This window comes from Panicum virgatum, chromosome 8K (genome assembly GCF_016808335.1).
Source record: "Panicum virgatum strain AP13 chromosome 8K, P.virgatum_v5, whole genome shotgun sequence".
NCBI lineage: Eukaryota > Viridiplantae > Streptophyta > Magnoliopsida > Poales > Poaceae > Panicum > Panicum virgatum.
In genome coordinates, this window is record NC_053143.1 from 18266408 (window position 1) to 18276047 (window position 9640).

Below are 9640 nucleotides of genomic sequence, written 5' to 3' on the forward strand. Positions count from 1 at the left end.
AGAATATGTGTTATAACAGAACGTGTGAGTCTAAATATGGTTTTACAGAATTTTTTGAATCTTATTCAAGAAGCACGTAGTTTAATTTTGAATCACTTTTGATAAGCACCCAGAAATTTATTTAAACTATGGAAAATAGAGAATCAATTCAAAAAAATTTAAATCCTACACAACAGCGTATCTGCAGTCTGTTTTTGAAAAAAAAAATATTTTGGGTATAAGACATAATTTAATTTGCATGCTACTTCACAAGTTTTCAAATTTAAATGAATCATTGTTTAAATGACTAGTGGTTATACACGTGCCCAGGCACGTGTTTGAAACTAATTCAATATCAACTCTATGTAGGTATATAATATACTTCATGGCGTAAGAGTTGCGCCAAGTGAACGGATCAAAAATATATATGGCAGCACCTAATGGACACATCAACAAAATAAAATTAACAATAATAGTTCAACAAAAATATTATATCAGAGCCACCGTAAGAACTTGTCTTAATTCATTATTAATTATTGATTGGTACAGGAATTTAAAATATGGTCTAATTGATGCAACACCATAATTTAAAATATGATCTAAAAATGTAGCAAGATCCATCCATATTTCTCACTCAGCCTTTGGGTACACTAAAATCTTCTCCGTTAGCCCACCTGCACATGTATCGATATTCACAAATAAGACATTAATATTATCAAAAATGAATATTTATAGCTGCACGATACTTATTATGGCATAAAAAATATTTTATCAGTGAATATGGAGGGGTAAATACTTGTACACAATGGTAGCACAATTGATGCTTGAAATCTTGCCAAGCATCAGAGCCAGACATCACAGGGATAATTAGCTTCTCACCATGAAAGGCTGCTTTTCACACCTCAAACATCTTTTATTCATATTACTGCAACTTTATAATGTAAGTTCTATCTGCCATAAAAAACACATGGGAAGGGATAGTCAAACATGTGCTCTTCCTTTGTTCAGTTTCACCTCTAGGCCATCTCCTACTTTAGAATAGATACAGATCCATGTATTTGGGATAATTAGAGCAACATAACAGTTAGTGCTGTAGGTAGATAACACCATACTCCTAAAATTACTTTTCATTTTACTGACATTGATGATAGAAACACATTGGTCATAGACAGGTGCATATACCCTGTGCGACAATGACATTCAGAAGAACCAAATCAGACTTGTAATCACTTTCAAAGTTCGGCCACATTGAACACAGAAGAACAAGGATTAAGCTTTCTAGTTGTGACTCAATAGTACCAAAGTACCCAAATACAATAATGCAGTAATTCAGCATGTTCATCTAGACAAATCTACTACAAATTCGAAACAAACCCTTTTATTTGTTAGAGTTTTGTCTCGATTAACAGAGAAGGGTACTCCATCCATTTCAACAAAGAATGCAATGTACGATTACTTTTTTTCCAGAACGATTACAATTGTAGATTTTAATTTGGACCTACTTGTGGGGTTCAATTAATTGCACTATTTCCTTTAATCTTCTGCATGCGCGTTTAACTGTACCCATCTAATTGCATGAGCATGTTACCGAACACATGCATGTAACCAGAACGTGAGTGCCCGATCTTTCCCCTTGCCAAATACTGATTCTAATCTTCCCAATTAAATATCAAGAATTTATTACGCTATAAGAACAATTCTCCTTGCTAGTGCCTCAGCATGATATGAGAATGGGATAACCACACTTTAGATCAGATCTTCCATTTGCCAAGTATGAGATGCAATGCCCTGTTCCTTGTTGAGCAGATAAAGTGATTCAGATCATGTATTAATTTTGGGACTATTGCAACAGAGGGTAGCATTTGTGCAACACCAGTTGGCTAACCTAAAATATATATTGTGGAGATGAATTAAGAACACCCAAGAATGGCTGGCAGCAGGAAGCTTTAAGCCAGCATCATTTTAAACTTGTTCCCTATTTCATACCCTCTCTTGAATAAAGCCCACCACATACAGATGTTATGACGCTCAATGAAAGAGGTTATCTACCAAATATATACCATACAAAATTAGGAAGTCAAATTCACAAACAGAACAAAAGACCTATTTTCCCAAGAAACAAGGCCAGGGTAGACACCAAGATTTCTGTCCAAATGTTTTTTTGTCTTATTGTAAAACCAAGGTTTCAAAACCAGTGTGTATTTTTCTCAATATTACACCAAGAATATGTAATAATGGAAATCATAACGGCAGCAACAATTAAATGTTTTGTGTGATACCTGAAATATTGCATAGTGCTCAAAATCAGCATTTCTATCTTTACCACCTTTGATTGCAGCAACTGTAGGATCCAAATAAAATCAGTACCATGCCAAACAGGTCTACAAAAATAACAACGGTTGATTCAATATTTTGTAATATGGAAAAAAAATGCAAAACACAACAACTTTCATTCAGTCACCAAGATTCAGAGAAGCACAAAATAGGTGAATGCCCATGCGCTGCTACGGGAGCTTAAAAATCAAGTGTAAAAAGATGTGAATCTGCCAATAAATAACAATATTCATCATATATAACGTTGTTGTTCCAAAAAGTATTGAGATAAATCAAACCCATCGGTTCACCATTGTTACCAAGGTCAACTAAATATGCAAGCAAATGTACAATACATTCTGTTTTATATCCTTGCCTACGCTGCGATAATTTTTTACGTTTGCAGGAAGTAGTTGAACAGAATACCAAAAGATGCAGAGGCCTAAACAATTGTACCTTGGTGCAGTACTACTAAGCGTGGGTGGGTGATCTGGTCCCAGCCAAAAGTCGAAACTTGATCTTGAGCCTGCCAATGCTCAGTTCCTTCGATGTTGGGTTCTGCAGTGTTGCTGTAGGATCTGCTACGCTCAGTCCAACAAAACCAGATCAGGATTATCATGGAAAAACTTGTCGAGCTTAGAAAGACATAGGATGATTATGTACCATTGCACTTAATGATTTAGAACTGAACTTCATTCAAATATGTGTAGTCCTGATGTACTAATACACAAATATTCTCAAATAGTAAATTGCCAGTCAAGAACAATTCTACAAACACTCAATTCTGCTATTCAATGCAGATATTTGCTATTCTGCAAATAGTTTCAATTTTTAGATATGTTATTAACTACACCATGGTATATTTTTCAACCAGAAATTGCATTGTTTCTCGATATGTAAAGCAGGAATTGCATTGTTTTGACAAATAGTTGCAAATCGAAACATCATAGTGTGCTAGAAAAATCATGAGTTGAATAGGAAATAAAAATTAGGTCAACTTGACTTTCACCAAAGAAATGTCTAATAAAACCAGACTGCAAAGTCAAAGCTAAAACCAAAACCAATACTGTGTCGAGCAGGTTACCAGAAGGTAACCGAAAGGTCCTGACTGTTTTATGGATTTCTAATTAAAATAATTAGGTGCTTGAAAATGTTATGGCATGGTTCCTGCTCCGTTTCCAGATCTTCTCCAAATACAAAGGGTAGAAGTTTGACATTAGTAATCAGCGTGCGTTGTCAACTACTGATTGATAACTGGTACAACTACACACTCCTAAGGATCATGCAAGTGTAGCATGATATAAGTGTTCCTTTGAAATAAGGAACATCGATCATATGTTGGCTGACCTAGTTGCTTGTGTAAGATTATTAAGACCTGCATGTCTAAGCAAAACTGCAATCCTAAAGTGAGTAATTAAGCTCATAAAATTTTTTATTTGAAGAGGATCAATTTTGAGGAATTGGAACTCACTTAGTCACATCATATATGCCAGGCAACATACTGTTTCCCTGAAAAACAACATTCAAACATCTCATACTGCTGTTTATGACAAAACAAGAGATTGACGCAGGCAATTTCAAAGGTCTGTTATCGTATCAATGGCATATTTGAGTGGTATGCTCAAATGACCTCATAAAAAATATTATTTATACCACTGTTATGCTGTCACAATGCCGAGATCACTGGCTTCCAATCTGACGCCTTGCAGTGTTGCAGAGGATTGGTTCAGGTTGTTCCGCCCAGCCATTACAGCTTGAAACAATCAATCTGATTGGCAATACACGGAGAACAATCAGGAATGCACTTTGAACCAGCAATTCAATTATTACTACGAACAATGGCGATTCATAGGAAAACCCTGGAAAATCAATAGAACTGCCTCTGATGCTGATGCATATCCCCAAAAGTGAGAAGACCATCCCAAGTTGCAAGCGAGTCTGTGGCGAGCACATGGAGACACAACAAAGGTATACACCCGCCTAACAGCTAATTCACCGAGCACATCGTGAGCAAGAGGGACTCACACTCACCTGAGGTGCGAACCAGTGATTCAACAAAGTAGGGGAGGCAGGTGACGGGGCGAGTTCCGTGGCGTGCGGGTCCGTGGGCAACGCCGAATTCGGGGAAGACGACGGGGGGCCACGGATCAGAGTGAATCGTCGTGGAGGCACCGGATCGGGGGTGTCCCCGTCCACTTCGAGGGCGCCGGCTCGTTGGAGTTTGAGAAGGCGTCGGCAAGCACGGCAGAGAGCCCGGAAGCCCAGCAGCTGTGAGGTCCCGCGAGGACGTCGGCGGTGAGGCACGGCGGGGATGCCGGAGCGGGGAGGCACGACCCCGCGTTGGTGGCGTGGGCGGGGGAGGCTGGAGGCAAATCAGCGAAGGGGGAGGGGGGTCGCACCTCGGCGCGTCTAAAGGTCCACGCGTTGCTCCGCCGGATCGATCTGCCCGTCCGCCCATAGACCGGGGTGGGGAGTGGTGGAGGATCCGCACGCAAATCGGGCACCGCGATGGTGCAGATCCCCGCAGCGCGCCAGAGGCGACTTCGAGGGGCACGACGGCGCAGGCGCGCGTTCCTTCTCTCGGTGGCGTCGGCGGGGGAGACGCGACGGGCGCCCGTTCCTGCTTGCGGCGGCGTCGGCGGGGGAGGCGCGACGGGGGAGGTGCGACGGGCGCGCGTTCCTGCTTGCGGCGGCGTCGGCGGGGGAGGCTTGAGGGGCGACGGCGGGGGCCGCGGGGTCACGCGGGCGGGTATGAGACGCGGTGGTGAAAAAAAAAACCGGCGATTCTGGCAGAAACAATTTCCTGATGCTGTTTTTATTTTTCACCAAATCCTGTCAAGCACTTAATTTTTCCATGTGGACCTTCAAGAGGGAATTTGTGAGAGGGATAGTTGGGTTAATGTATGTAAGAAAGGTTATCAATTCTTTCATTCTTTATAGTATAGATAGATTATAGTATAGATAGATAAAAATTGTGAATAATTTTCTCAACTGGGCTGAATACTTATCCTAGGCCTTTTTCTGCTAAGGCCTGACTCATGCTGGCCATTCATCTGTGAAATAATGATCCAGATTGAATCCTGATATTTATAAAATGTGCATCGTACCCATCTGAAACCCTAGTCACTTCCTTTCTCCCTCCATCTATTGCCTCTCTCCCCCACAGCTTAGATCCGTTGTCGCCCTCCTCCATGATTGCCCAGATAGGCGCGATGGCCCTCAAATCTGCCGCTCCAGATCCACGCGGTGGCCCTCGAATCCGCCGCCCCAGATCCACGCGGTGGCCCTCGAATTTTGCTTGGCTCTCTATTCTTGGCGGATTTTGCTTGGCGGCTAGCCATCAAGGATCATTTCCTTGACAATTTTGGTACTTTCCATGATGATTTTTGGCCACTAAGGCAATTCCTTTTTGGTGTACTACTTCCAAACAAAAAAAAGTCGCAGATAAGGTGACCCCATGTCACCAATTTTATTCAACATCGAGGCTGATATGGTCTCGATATTAATCAAAAGGGCAGAGCATAATATGGTCAAATTAGAGGTGTCATTCCTCATCTTATTGAAGATGGATTGTCGAACTTACAATATGTAGATGACACAATCTTATTTATCTAACATGACTGGGAACAAACAAAAAATATATAACTTTCGCTTTGTGTCTTTGAACAATTATTTGGCTTAAAAAATAATTTTCAGAAGAGTGAGATTTTCGATTTTGGTGAAGCAAAAAAAAACATGAAAATGAGTATATATATTTATTTGGCTGTAAATTGGGGTCATATCCATTCCGGTACATGGGAATCCCAATGCATTACCGTAAACTTTGCAGTGCGGAGTGGAGTGTAAACGAGGATAGATTCAAGTGTAATAAGTTAGTACCTGTAAGGCTAAACATTTATCTTATCCTAGCAGGCTAAACACTACTACAGATCGGATAGATGATGAGGGCATGACCGTAGCGCCGGGTTATAATACAGCATGGCTATGTCGCCATCTTACGACCCGGTGGTAATGCCCTCTACTAGATATTTTTCCTCTCCGTGCTGGTATTTTGGTCTCGCTCGTCCCCCCCCCCTCCTCATTGTCCTCTTTCAGCCTGCTGGATCCCTGCTTCCCCTCCCTTCCTCCATCTCCCTACCGCCATCCCTCCCCTTCTCTACCCTCTGACCCTCTCCTCCTCCTTTCCACTACCGCCCCATCCCCGCTTCCTCCTTGCCGCCATCCCGTCCTCCTCTCCCCTCGTCCTCCTCTTTCTCCCACCGTCCCCATCCCTGCCTCCTCCTCTCACCATCCTCCTCTCTGCCACCGTCGCGGGTGCACAAGCTCGGCGCGGGCGGCTCGCAGGCCCAGTGAGCGGGCCGTCCACATGGCTCGCGGGGGGGGGGGGGGGGGGCGGCGTGGCCAGCAGATCTACCTGGCAAGCAGGCCGGCGGCACGACAAGAGTGGGGGCCAGCGCGGAGAGTGGATTGGTGGTGCAGCAAGCGGACCGGCAGTGCGGCTAACGGATGCTGGTGCAGCGGTTGTAGACCCGGCGGTGATGCCCCAACCTATAATCGTCGATATAAATCCAACACCCCCTAAATCCAATGTTCATGATGTCTTTTTTTAAGTTCCGAAGGGGGTCAAAAAAACATAACTTTTATAGATCTAGCTTTTTTTTTGGCAAGGCCGTAGCTATAAAAGAAATATCGTCGTGCAAGATGCATGATATATCCTGTGTCGCCCTAAGGACCAGGAGGTCTGAGAATAACAGATCCCGGCATTAAAAATAAGTGTCTTCTCAGCGAATGGGTATTTAAATTACTCAATGAAGATGGAACATGACAGACCTTGCCTAGAAATAAATATCTAAGTTCAATGTGTTTTTCTCAGGTTCAAATTAAACATGGAGATTCGTACTTCTGGAAAAGCCTATTAAAGATCAAGGAAGAATATTTAGGATGTGGCACCTTCAAAATTAAAGATGGTTCAAATACTAGATTTTGGGAAGACAAATGGGCGGGATCAAAGCCACTCAAGGATCAATTTCCTAGGTTGTATAATATAGCCTACTATCCTCGCGCTACAGTGTGGCAACTATACTGAATCACTTACCACCGAATATTTCCTTCCAAAGAGCATTAACCGGGGATAAATTAATAGCGTGGCAAAACCTAGTGGCACAAACAATTAATATGCAGCTAACAAATGATAGGGACTTATTCACTGGATTTAGATTTACATAAACATGGCCAATTTTCAGTATGGTCAGTGTTATCAATATCTAATAAACGAAGGCATACCTTTCCCGAATAAGTTGATTTGGAGCCTGAAGACCCTAAAAATAAAAATATTAAGGGCGCATTTGGCAACGCTCAAAACTGCTCCGCTTGTCGCTCTTAGGTACTCCAGCTCCAGCCACTCACTACTACAATAATTTTAACCGAGGCGGGCATTTTAGATTAACCGAGGTGGGCATCCAAAACGCCTCGAACCCAATGCCACATTTAATCGGACCTTTTCCAAAACGTTTTGAATGCCCGCGGTTAATAAAATAAAAAAAATAAAAAAACCTAGCCAACCCATCGATGGGGCCCGCCGAGCCCATCGACAAGGCCCACCAAACCCATCCAAGCGTTGCCGGCCTCCCTGCGCCGCCGCCGGCCTTCCTGCGCTGCTGCCGCGTCTGTACCCTAGCACCGTCGCAGGCGGCCCTAGTATCGCGACTTTGCCCTGGTGTCGGCTCTCGTGACGCGGCGACACCATCGCGCGATCCGGGTCGCTGTGACCCCCTCGATCCGAGCCGCCGCGATCCCTTGGCGCCGCCACCGTCCCCTCTCGCGTCACGCAGCACGACAAAGGAGCAGAGGCTGGGAGGGGAGGGGAGGGCCCGGTGCGCCGCCGGATCCGGCCTCCCGGCCGCGCCGGATCGTGGAGGAGGGAACCCGCCGCCGCGCGCTGGATCCGGGGCGCCGCCGTGCCCTCGTTCTGGCATCGATTTGGATGAGAGATGAGTGAGAGAGGGAGGGAGAGTAGTGAGAGAGGGAGAGCGGCTAACGGGTGTTTAGAAAAGAGAAGAGATGAGAGTTCCAAACCCTGTATGTATATAGAACAATAGTAATGGGTCTTTTGGGCCTCGGTACCTGTCTTGGTTAATCGATTAACCGAGACATTTGGGTTAGAACAACCGCCTCGGTTAATGTATATTAATGGAGGCAGTCATTTTAAGGGTACCGTCACGGTTAACCGATTTAACCGTCTCGGTTAATAAAAAATGACCGTCTCTGTTAATCGATACCATTAACCGATGCGATTGAAGTTTCTGCCTGCCTCGGAGGTGTTTTAAAAAAGGCCGCGATAAATAATTTTTGTAGTAGTGACTCCTGCTTCTCAAAATAACAAATTTAATTTGTTGGCGCTTGAGCGGGGCTCTGGCTCCAGGTGGTTACGAGCCTCATCTAAGACACAGTATCAGCGCCCGCAAATCGAGCTACAACTCCATGAATCAACATCTCTTGACTCCAATCAAGCTCTAATGGCCCCTTGAATCGACCTCCGACAATACAAATCGGCCGGTGGCTGTGCGAATCAGGCTCCAATGGGCCGAGCTCCGGCGGTTGCGAATCCACCTCGGGCCGAGCTCCGATGGCCGCTAATAGACCTTTGGTCAAGCTCCTGTGTACGCAAATTGACATCCGGCCGATCTCCTACGGCCAAACTCCGGTGGGCAGGCAGGCAGGGGATGCCGGGGTACCAGTGGGGATGAGCGGGCAGGGTACTAGTGACGACAAGTGGGTGGCTTACCGGCAGCCAATGGATGGGCGGGTCGGGAGGGGACGGGAGGCAGGAGCAGAAGGAAATGGGTGGAGGGTGAGTATGTTTTTTGCGCTCCATGCTTGATTTGGAAGCGAGCGTAGCTCCAACTAGATTCGAAGAAGAATCGGACAATGAAGTCGTCGTTTAGCAATGCTCCGCCAATTCACAGTGGGAGCAGAGCGGATGGAACGCTGCTAAACGCGTCCTAAGTATATGCCGATAGCTTTGCTTTTTTTAGAAAAATAAATGTCTCTGGCCTCTGACAAAATAGAGAAAAGAGTACCCAAATGACTTGAAGGAATTAAAAGCAAAATCTATTATTGCTTCTCCATCCATTCTTAGCAAAGATATACAAGGGGAAAACTTCCAATGTCTTGGTCTCCATACAGATAGTTTTTTTTTGTATCCTCATGTTGAATATCTAGCCATTTTGCAACATGCTTTAATCCATAAAAACGATGTAATAGATACTAACATAACATGAGCATCTTAACATAAACATAAGCATTCTCTGCTATACTACTGAAGAAAACAACAAGTAGCATAGTACTA

General features: G+C 44.2%; 1 long non-coding RNA gene across 8 annotated transcripts; it reads right to left on the minus strand.

The window, feature by feature from the left end:
• Window positions 1–442: 442 nt before the first annotated feature.
• LOC120644120 lies at window positions 443–5032 on the minus strand. Of its 8 annotated transcripts, none has more exons than XR_005663419.1 (4): window positions 4324–5032; window positions 3764–4060; window positions 2749–2873; window positions 443–2360 (listed from the first exon to the last, which is right to left on the minus strand). It is a non-coding gene; the product is annotated as an uncharacterized LOC120644120 (long non-coding RNA). The 8 variants fall into 8 exon arrangements; XR_005663413.1 differs by having other exon boundaries at window positions 443–653; window positions 776–2360; window positions 2749–4060; XR_005663418.1 differs by having other exon boundaries at window positions 2749–3801; window positions 3923–4060; window positions 4324–5031.
• Window positions 5033–9640: the final 4608 nt, after the last annotated feature.